Source organism: Giraffa tippelskirchi, chromosome 10, assembly GCF_054371585.1.
Source record: "Giraffa tippelskirchi isolate mGirTip1 chromosome 10, T2T-mGirTip1v1.2.pri, whole genome shotgun sequence".
NCBI lineage: Eukaryota > Metazoa > Chordata > Mammalia > Artiodactyla > Giraffidae > Giraffa > Giraffa tippelskirchi.
The window spans coordinates 121,176,417-121,193,068 of NC_137284.1; positions in this window are offsets into that span (position 1 = coordinate 121,176,417).

The following is a 16,652-nucleotide window of genomic DNA, read 5'->3' on the forward strand; positions in this document are numbered from 1 at the left end:
ATTTCATTCATTGCATTCTTTAGCTTCAGAATTTCTGTTCAGTTTTTGTCTTATTATTTCTATCTTTCTTTGGACTTCTCATTTTGTTTATATATTGCTTTCTTGATTTCATTGCATTGTTTGTCTGTGTTCTGTTCTAGCTTACTGAGCTTCCTTAAAACACTTGATTCATAGATTTCTTTGGGATCAAGACTGGAAAAATATTGTATTCCTTCATTAATGTTAAGCTTCATTGATTTTTTCAAGTTTTTTGTGTTCTTGTGTTGATGTCTGAGTATGGATGGCACAGTTACCTCTTCTAGATTTTAGACTGGTTTTGGGGGGAAGGATCCTTACCTGTGGGTAGGTGTGAGGTCACTGGCTGGGTAGGCTGTGGTGATTCCACCTCTAGGGAGGACCTGGCAGTGTCACCTCTGCAACTGTAAGCTGAGGTCAGTGTCAGTGAGGACTGCAGCGATCCTCAGTAGTCAAGATTGCAGGTGTCTGCAGTAGCAAGAAGGCTTTTGGAGTCTTTAGTACCAATGGCTAATCTTTTTTTCTCCCATAGGGCATGTTGTTACTAGCCTACTGTGGCAATGATGTGTGAGGCATGGAGGCCCATGAAGCAGCCATAGAGCTGGGGACTGGAGTGAAAGTGCTCACAGAGCACCAGTGGCTCTGGAGTCCAGGATATTTACAGCCTTGGAGGGTGGCAGCCCAAACCCATGATGGCGCAAGAGCAGCTGCCTCTGGGCAGGGGGATGCAGCAGCACACATGTGGCTGATACTGCTCTTTGATGATTCCTAGCCTCCAGGCATCTTAGCTAAGCCCACCTTCCCAGTGATCCTCTCTGTGCGGTCACTCTCCTGTTTTGTTCCACTCTTTTATGTTAGGTTCTTAATGAGACTCTTGAGCCCCACCCCGAAGTCTCTTTTCACTTGTGGTTATCTGTCTAATTATTGTGTTTTGGTGAAGGGGACAAAGGTTGGTATCTCCTACTTTGCCATCATGCTCCTCTGTAATTGCTTCTTGAAGTCTATTTGATGGCAGCTTTAAATCATTGTCAGTTAATTTTAACAACTCATTCATCTTTGTGTTGCCATCAGTTGGTATCTTTTCTCACTCAAATTGTGATTTTTCTGGCTCTTGTTCTGGTGAGTGATTTTTTTTTTTTTTTTTTTTTGTATCCTGGACATTTTGGAGATTATATGGTCCTACATAAATCTTCTATTTTTGCAGGGAGTCACCCTGCCCAGGTTTAGTATGTAGGCTCTGACCTACTTGTGTGGGCTTTAGTTTCAAAGCCCTTGCCAGGCTATTAAGAACTCCTTTGTTCTTCTGATTTTTCTTGAGCTTCTGCTGGCTCCCTGATAATGCTGCTGACTGGGGTGGAGGGGAGTGCCTCCTTGGACTACTCATGTCCTTGGGTATAGGTAGGATAAAGAGTTTCAATTGGCCTGTTCTCTGGTTATCCAGTTTTAGTGGGCCCTTAACTCCATCTCTCCCAATGGCACTGGGTGAAGGAAGCATTTCCCTGGCCCACTTTCTTTATCTAGGATAAGGTTCAGGAGACCCTGGGCATGGCCCAACATCTGCCACCACTGGACAGAGGACCTAAAGAAGCCTGGATCTTCTGTTGCCAGGCAGAGGGCCAGGAGCCACTGGATCTATGCAGATAATAGAGAGATACCAGGCCTTCTGGCATCACAGTACCAGCAGAAGGGAAAGACTGCTACAGTCAGACCCACCCAGATTCTGGAGCTGCCGTTGCTATAAACAGACCAGGCCACAGCTTTCAGCCAGTGTGGGGTGGGGATGGGCTGCACCCTCCATCTCCCCAGTTCTGGTGAAGCTGGTAAGAGATACAGAAACAACCGCTTTAAGAACTTTTAATTTTCTTCAGTACATTGAAGGGCTTTGCAAACCCCATGGACTGTAGCCCACCAGGCTTCTCTGTCCATGGGATTCTCCAGGCAAGGATACTGGAGTGGATTGCCATTCCCTTCTCCAGAGAATCTTCCTGACCCAGGGATCGAACCCTGGTCTCCTGCATTGCAGGCAGATTCTTTACCATTTGAGCTACAGGGAAGTCCCCTTTAGACAGAAGAATAACATAATTGGACATATTTTATAAAGAACTTGTGGTAATAAAAATCTCTTGAAAAACAGAAATGCATGAATCCCTCCTTAAAATGATAAAATACAAACTTCAATTCTAAAGCTATTATTTTACTTTCAGATATATTAGACATCCCCACTAAGGACTTTGCCAACAAAGGTCCATCTAGTCAAGGCTATGGTTTTTCCAGTGGTCATGTATGGATGTGAGAGTTGGACTATAAAGAAATCTGAGCACCGAAGAATTGATGCTTTTGAACTGTGGTGTTGGAGAAGACTCTTGAGAGTCCCTTGGACTGCAAGGAGATTCAATCAATCCATCCTAAAGGAGATCAGTCCTGGGTGTTCTTTGGAAGGACTGATGTTGAAGCTGAAACTCCAATACTTTGGCCACCTCATGCAAAGAGTTGACTCATTGGAAAAGACCCTAATGCTGGGTAGGACTGGGGGCAGGAGGAGAAGGGGACGACAGAGGATGAGATGGTTGGATGGCATCACTGACTCGATGGACATGGGTTTGGGTAAGCTCCGGGAGTTGGTGATGGACAGGGAGGCCTGGCGTGCTGCAATTCATGGGATTGCAAAGAGTCGGACATGACTGAGCGACTGAACTGAACTGAACAGAACTAAGGTCAGGATCAGTGCAAGCGTGATCAATTTCCCCACATTTTTTAACATTGTTATGAAGGTATTAGTCAATACAATTGGACAAGAAAACACAACTAGAGGCATAAGAATTGGTAATGAAGAAATGAACTTTATTTGCAAGTGTTATATTAGCTTAAATGGGAATATCCTACATAATCAATGATAATAAAAGAATTCAGCAAAGTAGCAGGATATAAAGTGAAATTGAAAAATATTACCTAAACCTTTTAAAAGTTAATTCAAATAAATTAACCCAAAATAGATGCTAGAATTAAATGTCCTGAAACACCATAAAATTTATACAGGAGAAACATGATGATCTAGGATCAGGAGAAGATGAAGGTTTTTTATATGCCATCAAAAGCAGGATCCACGAAAGAAAGCAAAACAATCACTGAACTTCATCAAAATTCAAAAATACTTGCTCTGCAAATTACCCTGTTAAGAGGATATGGATAAGCTACAAATTTGGAGAAAATAACTACAAACTGTATATCTGAAAATGGACTCATATCTAGAACATATGAAGAACTTTTCAAAATCAAACAGTAAAAGAAAAGGGCAAACATCACCAAAGAGGGTATCAGATGACAAAAAAGCACATGAAAATATATTTGATATTATTAGCCAATAGGGCAGGGAAAATTGAAACCATGATGAGATGGTTCACCACACACCTATTAGAACAGCTAAAAATAAAAATAATCATAACAATATCAAATGCTGGTGAGGATTCAGAGTAACTGGATTTCTCACACACCACTGGTAGGATGATAAATAGTATATCCACTCTGGAAATTCATTTGGCAGGGTTTATTGCATGGACGGAGGAGCCTGGTAGGCTGCAGTCCATGGGGTGGGGAAGAGTCAGACACGACTGAGAGACTTCACTTTCACTTTTCACTTTCGTGCATTGGAGAAGGAAATGGCAACCCACTCCAGTATTCTTGCCTGGAGAATCCCAGGGTCGGAGGAGCCTGGTGGACTGCCGTCTATGGGGTCGCACAGAGTCGGACACGACTGAAGCGACTTAGCAGCAGCAGCAGCAGCAGCAGCAGCATTGCTTGTTTCAAAATTAAACTTACACTTACCATGCAAGCCAGTACTCACACTTTAGGGTATTTATCTGCTATGTATTGAATGTTAGTGCTCCCCCAGAATTCATATGCTAAAATCCTAATCCCCAAGGAGATGATGCTGGGATCAGGGCGTTTGGGAACCTTTGGGAGCCTTAGGTCAGGAGGCTGGAGTCCTCGTGGATGGGATGTGTGCCCTTATTAAAGAGAACCCAGAGAGGCCCTTGCCCCTTCCACCCCATCAGGACACAGTGAGAAGATGCTGGCTATGGATCAGGAGAGGGCCTTCAGGAGAACATGATTGTGCTGGCACCTTGATCTTGCACTTCCAGCCTCCATAACTGTGAGAAATATATTTCTGTTGTTTATAAGCCATCCAGTCTGTGGCATCTGGTTATAGCAGCCTGAACAGACTAAGACATTATCCCAAAGAAATGAAAACATGTCCATACAAAATTCTGTACACAGATGTTCATAGCAGCTCTTTTTGTCATACCCCAAATGGGAAACAACATAACTGTTTTTCAAAGGATGAATGGTTAAACAAACTATGATACATCTATGCCACAGAATGTTCCTTCACAGTGTAGCCAGTGAAGTATTGTTAAGCCCAGCAGCTTGTATGGATCTCAAGGGAATATGCTGAGTGAGAAAAGCCAATTTCAAAAAGTCACATATGGTATGATTCCATTTATGGAACAGTCTCTAAAGGACAAAAGCATGGAGATTAGTGGTTTCCAAGGAAGCAGGGTGGTGATCAGGAGATGAGTGTTACTATAAAAGGTATCACAGGAATCTTTGTGTTGATGAATCTTTGTGTCTTGATTGTGATGGTGGTTTCACAAATCTGCACATGACAAAATTGCATAGAACTATACATGCATGCATACACATACACACACATAACGAGTGCACATAAAACTAAAATCTAAATCAGATCTATGGATTGTAATGTCAGTCACCCAGTTTTGATAGTGTGCTGTACTTAGGTAAGATGTGACCACTGGCCAAAAAATTCAAAATCTTTACATGTCCATATTCTTCAACTCAGAATTTCTTTGGGGCATATTCCAAGAAAATTACGAAAAAGGTAAGCAAATCTTTGGGCTTCCCAAGTTGCTCAGTGGTAAAGAATCTGCCTGCTAATGCAGGAGATAAAAGAGACATGGGTTCAATCCCTGGGTCAGGAAGATCCACTGGACAGAGAAGGAAATGGCAACCCACTCCAGTATTCTTGCCTGGGAAATTTTGTGGACAGAAGAGCTTGGAGGGTTACAGCCCATGGGGAGGCAAAGAGTTGGACACAATCTTGCTACTGAGAAAGCTCACAAGCAAATCTTTACACACATGAATACTCATTACTGCTTTCTTTCCATATATATGTATCATATACCAATATAATTTATATGTCGATCCAGGAAACCCTTAAGAATGACAGGAAGATGCTAACCTAATTGAAATTATATAATTTCTTGAAATAATTCTTTTTTGACTGACTCATTGGTTTAATGTGGTTTTGTAAAAGAATTCTAACCATGAAACACTGTAAAAGAACAAAATTAGATAGACATTCTAGCTATATCTTTTTTATTATGTTTCAAGGGTTACTCTACAGAACAAAATATACATCCACAACTTATCCCAATATACCTTGAATTACTAGTAGACCATGCATAATGTAACAACCTTACAACAGCAAAATCTTACTTAAAACCCTTCTGTCCTTTCTGCTACTATGGGCGTATGTTTTACTTTAAAACACTATAATCCCTAAACATGTTATGATTTGTTTATCCTTAAATAGTAAATTGACTTTAAACTTTTTAAAAGAAAGAAAACAGTCTTTTATATTTATCAACCTATTTACCATTTACAGCTATCTTCCTTCCTGTTGATCTGAAGTTCTATCCTGTATTTATTCCTTTCAGCCTGAGAGTCTTTTATCATTTCTTGTAGTGCAGATCTGATGATGGAAAATTCTCTCAACTTTGGTAAACTGAAAGTGACTTTATTTTGTTTTCATTTCTGAAAATTTCTGCATATAGAATTCTGAGTTGTCATTTTTTTCTTTCAGCCCTTTAAAGATGTTCCATTTTTTTCTTGCCACTGTATTTCTGATGAGAAGTGAGTTGTTCTTATCATTACCCCTCTCCCAGTAGGTAAAGTGTCTTTTTCCTCTGGCTGTTTTTAAGATTTTTATCTTTAGTTTCAGGAGTTTGTATGAGGTGTGTTTTGGTGTGAATTTGGCAAAGAGGAAGAGGGAAGTTTTTATACTACTTGAGGGTTGTAGTGATTCTTGAATGAGTGGGCTGATGAACTTATTATTAGATTTGCTAAATTTGTCAAATATATGTATATTTTTTGCATATATAGACTCCATTTCCTCCCTCTTCTTCTACCTCTGAGACATCACGTCTACGTATGTTAGACCTCTCAGCACAGTTCAACAAGTCACTGAAACTCCATTCATTTTGCAGTCTTCTTCATCTATGTGCTTCAGCTTTCTTCAAGATCACTGATCCTTTCTTCTGTTAAGCCTATCTAGTAAATTTTTGACTTGAGATATGGTATTTTTCAATTCTAGGATTTCCAATGGATTCTTTTCTAGTTTTCAAATCTATCCTGAAATCCCACTCTCTTCATTCATTACACTCATATTGTCCCATGGACTTTGTAAGCAAAGTTACTGTAGGCATTTCAAATCCTTGATGCTGATCCCAGCATCAGCATCCCTTGTGGGTCTACATTTAATGACTTAGTTTTCTTGACTGTCCATCACCTTTTCTTGTTTCTTCACATATCTAGTATGTACCTCCTGTTCCATGGTCTCCTAATTTAGTGAGAACACTGGTTTCCTCTGACTGATACTCCACTAAAATGAGTTCATATTAGTGTTACAAAAAATTTATTTTATCTTCAATATCAACTTTTAAACTAAATTTACAATAGCATGCACAATTATGTCAGATATTATATTTTCTATGAAATAAACTTTTTAAATCTTTGTGTTGATTCCATGAAGTCCATGAAAAAAAGAAACAGTTCATATTAACTAATTTTCTATTTAAAGAATCTAATGCCTACAAGAAAAATTGACATTATTTAACTGATTATAAAGTTCTTTTTCTGAAAATGGAGGCTACATAGAACAGATATAGCTTTGCTTTTGATATATGCAAAAAATCCAGAAATAGAAGTGAAAAAATAACTTAGAATGACAGCCATTTGATCTAAAAAGACATACTTCTCAAAGTGATTTCTAAGTGCAGCTTCTGTCATTGTACATCTTAATTGTTCACCTTTGAGCACTATGTTCCTAAAATAACTACTAACTTTTGAAGCAAAAGCTAATATTTTCTCAGCAGATTTTCTTCTTTCGGAGATTGGTGGTCTGGTGCCTCTGTGTGTGTCAGAGGCCAAGCCAAGCTATTCACCTTTCAGATTTAATCAGGAGTTTAAGTCAGAACTCTGCTTGTCATACATTCATCTCACAGTGGCAGCCACTGGAGGTACACAATGGTGGTCTTCCAGAGTCATCTATTTTAATGGGGGACATATAGTCACTCAGTTTATTGAGTTTTTTTAGAGAGAGAGAAAACCAAATTTATTGTTGAATAAGCATTAGAGGATAACAGTGCATCACAGGCAATCCACTAGGAAATTACACATACAGGAAAAAACCTAACTCCCCTATCTATATGTCCAACCAGATACACCCATTGCATATGCATATTCAAGATCAACAATAACTAGTCCTCAAGTGAGAGGAGTTGACAGTACCATTTCATACTGTGTCCTAATTTTACCTGGTAGTTGGAGTGACTATCTATGTTAGCTTATTGGTGTTTTTCAGAGGAAACCCAAACTTCTCATCTTTGTAACAAGAAGTGATTTTTTAAGTGGAGCCCAGCGTCCACCGAGATGAGATTCCTATCCTCCCACAGAACTGATAGGTGAGCTCTCTCCCTGATGTCTGCAGTTTGAGGAGATTGGTCCTAGATTTTGGAGAAAGACATCTCTGAGTCCTAAAACTGGAAGGGAAAAAAAAGGCCAGCTGAAAAAAGGCCTCTCTAGTCTTCAAAGACAGGTGTTTTAAAGACAGAGACTCTCTCTTTAAAAGAGATGAGACATTTTAAAGAGATGAGACAGTTCCTACTAGTTTTCTAGGGTAAATACTCTGAGGCAAAAGAAGGAAATCTTTTTCCCTATTTTCAATGGGGAGAAGTAAATCTCTTGTTTTCTAAGTGTGTATCTGTCGAATGAAATAATTTGTAGGTGACACAGCTAGAAACACAAATCTCGTGACTGTGTTTTGCTACCACACCCTGACTCCACCTGTAAACAAACATTTCGGGTATTGGATATGACCTGCCTACACATATCTAAGGTAGGGACACTGTGTGACAAGCGTGGGACATGGTCATCCTATTATATGTGAAAGGTGCAGGATTTACGAGGTGGGCTAGACCTCATCTAGCCCATTCAGGGAATGGTGGTCAAGTTCAGTTCCTTAGGAGAAGCTTGGTGGTCAAGTTTAGTTCCTCCACCCTCCTTTAGGAGGAGATAGGAATGTCCTTAAGGATTAACAGTCATTGTCAGTTATTGTTTTGCTTTTAACCTAGAGGGGTTGTTGTTTAGTCTCTAAGTTGTGTCTGACTCTTTTGTGACCTCATGGACTGTAGCCCACCAGTCTTCTGTGTCCTTGGGATTTTCTAGGCAAGAATATTGGAGGGGGCTGCCATTTCCTTTCCCAGAGATTTTTTTTTGGCCCCCCTCCACCTGGTAGGGCATGTGGGATCTTCATTCCCGACCAAGGATTGAACTCTCGCCCCTGCACTGGAAGAATGAGTCTTAACCACTGGATACCAGGGAAGTCCCAGTCACTGGGTTTATACATACACTTTGCAGTTACTCTGGAGATGACCTGGTACTTTTGCTTATCACAATTCCATCCCTGTACCATTTGCTGGGGTCTGCAGTTCCATCACCATTTAAGGTTCAACCCTTGAGTAACAACTCACCTAGTGCCCACAGTCATGGATCCAGCCATTCTTTTCTGTGGCACTAACTAGATTGAGAAGACAGGTCCACATAGGTTTCCCCAGGTTTGTGGGGTTGTTTCAGCATTAACAAGAGAGTTTATAAAGGCCCATTCTGTGATTCTCAGGTGGACTTCCATCTGCTCCCATCTCTCTCTTCTGTCACAACGGATCATGCCCACAGAACTCGAGTTGTTCCATAATTGATTGTGTTCACTGCTGTTCATAACAGGCCACAAGCTTGTCATCTGGCATTAGTGCCAGCAGGGCTGGGGCGGCTCCCACGTGTGAGTCAGACACCACCCACGCCTGCGCACGCCCAACAGACCTCACCCCCATGGCAGCCGATGTCACCTTGCTCAGCAGGAACCTCCATCTCCAAGAGGTTGCTAAAAGTAGATATACATCTTTAATGGAGACATTAATACTTCATGAGCTTGTAACGTTGCTGGAGAGCAGGGTTTTACTCACTTTCCAAGACCAATTAAAATTCATGTGCAATTTATTGGGGGGAGTTTTTCTAGCTCATCATCCATTAATAACTAGTGGGACAGCTGTTTCACATGTGTGTGGTGGAGGGAAAGTGCTGCATAATCAATCAATTAGACCTAATGTTTATCACACTGTTTGGTTTTCAGGTTTGGGAGTAGTTGTTAATTATCACAAATTTGGTAAAATTTGAAATGAGCATATTGGTTGTACAGGAAGTACAAATATAACCAATAAGTGATTCTCTGCTTTAGGAGGGTTCAGGTTGATGCTTTTGAGACTATTCTGACAGCTGAGCATTATGAGAAGAGGCTGCTATTGACACCTGCATTAGGAATTCACATCCTCTTAACAGACTGAACGACCTCCAACCCAGCCTAAAGGTGCTCCTTGGAATAGAAATGTCAGAATTATCTACACCTGTCACAGGAACAATAACTCAAATTCAAGTAAACTAAACAAACATTGCCGAGCATTTACTGTGACAGACCCAGTGCTGGCCCTGGGGATTCATGGAGATCAGGTATAATCCTGGCCTTGGCTCACAATCTTGTTGGATCCAAGGAAGCACAAGGCTACACCATAGTGGTGTGTGTGAGGAGGGGATGGGGAAGGCATGAGTAAGGGAAGCTTCTAAAATGGGAGGGAGCACCACAAATGGAAGAATGAGGAGGAGCCCTACAGGCACACAGGTGGTGGGCAGTCCAGACAGTGAGAGAAGTATTTGCAAACTTAGCTATCTTAAACCTGTCTGAAATGGGTAGGTCCTGTTACCCGGCAAAGCTGGACTCTCCTCTTGGTGGGTGTTGAACCAAAAGACACAATCAAGCCAAAGATCGGGAGAAGGCCGCACAGAGTCGGACACGACTAAAGCGACGTAGTAGCAGCAGTAGCAGCAGCAGCAGCAGCAGCAGCAGAGTATGAAGAAACTAGTTTAGTAAAACTTTTCTGAATTGGTAGTATTGATTTACATGTCCATTAGCAATCTATGAGAGTTCAAGTTGCTCCACACTCTCATAAGATGCTTAGTATCGTTAACTTTTTTTTTCATTTTTTCTGTTGAAGTATAGTTGATTTACAATGTTGTGTTAATTTCTACTGTACAGCAAAGTGTTTCAGTTATACATATATATATATATATATCCTTTTTTAATATTCTTTTCCATTATGATTTGTCATAGGATATTACATATAGTTCTCTGTGCTATACAATTAGACATTTTTATTTATCCATTCCATTTATCCATTCTTACATCTGCTAATCCTAACTCCCTACTCCATCCTTTCTCCAACCCCCTCCCTCTTGGTAACTACTTGTCTGTTCTCTATATCCATGAGTCTGTTTCACAGATAGATTCATTTGTGTCATATTTTAGATTTCACATATAAGTGATATCATATGATATTTGTCTTTCTCTTTCTGACTTCACTTAGCATGATAATTTCTAAGTCCATCCATGCTTGCTGCAAATGGCATTATTTCATTCTTTTCATGGCTAAGTAACATGCCATTGTATATACACATACCACATCTCTATCCGTTCATCTGTTGATGGACATTTAGGTTGTTTCCATGTCATGCCTATTGTGAATACTGTCAACTTTTAAAGTGAGAGTCATTCAGGAAGGGGTATAGGAACATCACATTAATTTTATGAGGTTTTCAAGTTCTATAATGGAAGCAACCATTGTTCCAGCACTGTGTAAGCAGTGAACATGGTCACCTCTAGTCCTTTTGGGTCTTTCCCAGCTTCAGGTGTTTTCTCATACACAAGTGCTGATCAGCAGTCTGCTATTTACTTAAAGGGTATCCTCTGCAGATTTCTCTGTGCCAGTAGCTTCTGTCTGGCAGTCTATCCTGAAACTCTGGTTGCCTTGGTCTCCCCAGGCTCTCAGCTCCACTTCTTCAACCTGGGCATCCACCAGGGGTCTCCTGGCTCTCCCTCCCGATGCTGTCACCTGGAAACCACCCCAAGGTAGTAAGTTGAGGGCAACCCTAGTACTTATCTCACTTGTTTCCTGTCTCTCAGATTTTTCCCCTACAGTGATAAATCTCCAATGTCTTGGAAACCAGTGTTTTATGTGTTTTGCCCATTTTTCGATTGTCTCTGATAAGAGAGTCATCTGGTCCCCATTACTACATTTTTACCAGGTGTGGAAGACTTTTTCATACATTTTCAAATGGATAATTGGTAGATATCTAAGTGCTATTGTAATTAGAATTCATCAGATACATTTAAAACAGTGGTGCCACAGATTTATTTTAAAACATCAATATTTACATTACTCTAGGTGTCACATCCATGGAGAATTTAACCTTTCAATGAATATTTTTATATGCCAACTTGAAAAGCATTTTAAATTAACATTTAACTTAATTTTAACATTTAAGTTAATATGTTTTACCAATATTACTTTGAGATTACAGAAGCAAAACAGTCTGAATATCATTATTGTAATTACCCATGTGGTGTCTCTGTAGTCTAGTGTTATTTGCCAACACAGTGGTCTTATAGGGGCTCCTTGGCCCTAAGACCTGCCCGACCTGAGGTCCCATCCAAGTCCAGGCTACGTGTTACTCTTGCCCTGATTCCTTCCCAAAAACAGACTTTGTCTTGAACTTCATGAAAGGGGAGACTGCACCTAGTCTGCCAACTATGGTACAATAAACATCTATCTCCCCAGTTGCTTTTTCCATACCTCATTGGTTCAAGTACATATGTCTTGGTCTTGGTATAATACACACTCGTGACAGATGAGCACAGCTCAGATCTTGTCTGGAAGGGTTGCCATCCCAGCAAGACACAGTGAGATGGCTCGTCCACTGTCACACTGTTAATCATGTGCGGATCCAGAATTGAAACCCAAGCAACAAGATACAGCCTCTCCTGTCCTTCCTCCCACCAGAGTCTCTAATATAAGTGGGACAAACAACCTTAATGGCCATCTACCATATCTGTTCCCACTTTCACAAAGAAAGAACTTGAGTAAAACTTGTCACCACACAAATGAAAATTTGAGAGGGACTTATTACCTATGTTTTATCAATAAGAGCATAGATATTTCATAGTTGTCTGTGTATAAGTCAAGTCTACTTCTTGGAAAATTACAACCCAAAATAAATTTTATATATACTGGAAAAGTAACCAAGCAAATTTAAACAAATTACATTAATAATCATGTAGCAATATCTTCAGGAATTTAAGTGTAAAAAATAAGAACATCAGTGAGTGAAATTTGTTCAACTTAAAATGACAGTTACCATAAAACATTCTTTCCTCAACTTTAAGTAATTCAACTATGTGTATACACAGGAGGTTTTTTGCATCTATTCAGGAGATTTCTAGTAAATGGCTACTAAGAGAAATACAAATATGGAGAGCTTCATGTGATTCCCCCATAAAAACCAAAGAAAGTCCTTGAATGTTGAGATTAAAAAGGAATTTGAACTTTGATTCTGGTGGTGTGGTGGATTAACTACCCCAATGGACCTCCTTAACTGAATCAATTAGAACACTGGTTAAAATATAAAGATGAAAAATAAAAATTACAAACAACAATAGCATGTGAATAAGCAGTAAAGAATTCCAAAGTCCTTGAATTATTGAGGTGAAGATATAGATATTAACTAATGTTCCGTAAAATTAAATACACATTTTTTTAAATTTTATATTGGAGCATAGTTGATTTATGATGTTGCGTTAGTTTCAGGTGTACAACAAAGTGATTCAGCTATACATATACATGTATCTATTCTTTTTCAAATTCTTTTCCCATTTAGGTTATTATAGAATATTTAGCAGAGCTCCCTGGGCCATACAGTAGGTCCTTGTTGGTTACTAGTACACTAGAAAAAGAGACACAGAGTATTTTACCTGAAAACAAGTTTTAAAAAATGGAATCTGAAAAAGACAAAAGAAATTTGATGAAAAAGGTGGCAGGAGAGAAGGAAATAGAAAACAGAACAAACAAAGCAGACCATAAAACATACCTAATATGATAATAAAATTATGTACAAATACAGTCTTAATCAGAATAAATGCAACTGGATACGCTATGCAGTTATAAGACAGAAATATCAGACTGTGTCTTTTAAAATTCAGCCTACCAGTTCTTGACTTTATAGAGACACAACAAAAACTTACAGACACAAAAATGTCCTTAAGTTGATGGATGGAAAAACTTTGCACCAGACAAATACTAACCGGAAGCTAATGTAGCCATCTAAATACCAGGAAAATTAGCTTTTGATAAAAGGTTCATGTTAGCAAAAAGATATAACCTCTCTAAGCTTGTAAGTGCCTGACAAAACAGCCTCAAATTATACAAGGCAAAAATTGTCAGAAAACTAGGAACATTTGACAAATGCACTATCATAATGGAGAATTTAAACCACCACTTTCAACAATAATAGGTAGATCAAGCAGGCCAAAATGTTAGTAGGAACATAGAAGTTTTGAACAGCAAAGTGAATAACTAAATTTAATGAACACTGATAAAGCACTGCAACCAACAATTAGACAACACATTCTTATTAAACACTTAGTAACGTCAATGAATTTCAAGTGATCAACACCACTCTCTGACCACAGTTCAATTAAGTTAAAAACCAACATCAAAGGGAAAATGAAAACACCACGCATTTGGAAATAAAACCCCACACACAGTTAAAGGTTTTGGGGATAAAAGCAGAAATCATCATGGAAATGAGATAATACCTAGAACTGAAGGCCAGTGAGATTACCACTTACGATAATCTGTGTGCTGCAGTGAAAATATTACTGAAGTGGGTATTTATAGCCCCAAGTGCTGACTTGGTATAGTTGGAAATGCACACATCCCAAAACAGTCATACACATACTGCACCAGAAATCATGTGTAAGAAGGTTAAGGAGGTCAGGTTTCTTTCAGAAACTCATGGTAGGTAAACGTGGCACATGCACGATGACAGGCAAAATGCTTGCCAATTTGCATGGTGTATTTTGTTCATACATAAATTTAAAAATTCCCTTGTATTCTTTAGATAAAACAATATTCTTTTATGGAAGTCCCTACCAAGCAATGTAAATTGGAGTACAAATATTTTATCAACTCACTTTAATAATTTCTCATTTTTAAAATTCTTAATTGTGATAAAATACATATAAAATTGACCATCTTAACCATTTTGAAACATACAGTTTGGTGCTGTTAAATTCATTCATACTGTTGTATAGTGATCACCATCATCCATCTCCAGAACACTTTTCATCTCCCCAAACTGAAATCCTGTCCCCACTGAACATTAACTCTCCAGCCCACCTCCCCCAGCCCCTGGCATCTGCCTTTCTTCTGCTTTCTGTCTCTATGTATTTGACTAAACTAAAGATCTCATACAAAAAAGATCTTAATGACATGGATAACCATGATGACGTGATCACTCACCTAGAGCCAGACATCCTAGAGTGTGGAATCAAGTGGGCCTTAGGAAGCATCACTACAAACAAAGCTAGTGGAAGTCATGGAATTCAAGCTGAGCTACTTCAAATCCTAAAAGATGATGCTGTTAAAGTGCTGCACTCAATACACCAGAAAATTTGGAAAACTCAGCAGTGGCCACAGGACTGGAAAAAGTCAGTTTTCACTCCAATCCCAAAGAAAGGCAATGCCAAAGAATGTTCAAACTACCAAACAATTGCACTCATTTCACATGCTAGCAAGGTCATGCTCAAAATCTTCCAAGCTAGGCTTCAACAGTACATGAACTAAAACCTAAGGTGTACAAGCTGGATTTAGAAAGGGCAGAGAAACCAGAAATCAGATTGCAACATCCCCTGGATCATAGAAAAAGCAAGAGAGTTCTAGAAAAACATCAATTTCTGCTTCATTGACTACACTAAAGCCCTTGACTGTGATCACAACAAACTGTGTAAAATTCTTAAAGAGATGGGAATACCAGACAACATTACCTGCCTCCTGAGAAACCTGTATGCAGGTCAAGAAGCAACAGTTAGAACTGGACATGGAACAATGGACTGGTTCCAAATTGGGAAAGGAGTACATCAAGGCTGTATATTGTCACTCTGCTTATTTAACTTACATGCAGAGTACATCATGAGAAACGCTGGGCTGGAAGAAGCACAAGCTGGAATCAAGATTGCCAGGAGAAATATCAATAACCTTAGATATGCAGATGACACCATCCTTATGGCAGAAAGTAAAGAGGAACTAAAGAGCCTCTTGATGAAAGTGAAAGAGGAGAGTGAAAAAGCTGGCTTAAAACTCAACATTCAAAAAACTAAGATCATGACATCCAGTCCCATCACTTCATGGCAAATAGATGGGGAAACAATGGAAAAAGTGACAGACTTCATTTTCTTAGGCTCCAAAATCACTGCAAATGGTGGCTGCATCCATGAAATAAAAAAACACTTGCTCCTTGGAAGAAAAGCTATGACAAACCTAGAGGTGGATTAAAAAAGAGACATTTCTTTGCCAACAAAGGTCAGTCTAGTTAAAGCTATGATTTTTCCAGTAGCCATGTGTATGGATGTGAGAGTTGGATCATAAAGAAGGTTGAGTGCCAAAGAATTGATGCTTTTGAACTATGGTGTTGGAGAAGACTCTCGAGAGTTCCTTGGACTGCAAGGAGATCAAACCAAACTAAAGGAAATCAACCCTGAATATTCATTGGAAGGACTGATGTTGAAGCTGACACTCCAATACTTTGGCCATCTAATGAGAAGAGCCAACTCATTGGAAAAGACCCTGATGCTGGGAAAGATAAAAGCAGAAGGAGAAGGAAAAAACAGAGAACAAGATGATTGGATGGCTTCACCAACTTAATGGACATGAGTTTGAGCAAGTTCCAGTAGATGGTGAAGGACAGGGAAGCCTGGTGTGCTGCAGTCCATGGGGTCACAAAGAGTTGGACGTGACTGAGCAACTAAACTGAACTGAACTGAAGGACTTCATATGAGTTAAATCATACACTATTTGTCCTTTAGTGACTGGCTTTGCTTTCCTGGTGGCTCAGACGATAAAAAATCCACCTGCACTGCAGGAAACCTGGGTTTGATCCCTGGGTCAGAAAGATCCCCTGGAGAAGGGAATGGATACCCACTCCAGCATTCTTGCCTGGGAAATCCCATAGACAGAGGAGCCTGGCAGGCTACAGTCCATGGGGTCACAAAGAGTTAGACACAACTGAGCAACTAACATTTCACTTTCACTTCACTTTTTTCACTTAGTATAATGTCATCCATATTGGAGCATATGTAAAAATTTCCTTCCTTCTTATGGTTGAATAATACTGAATAAGAC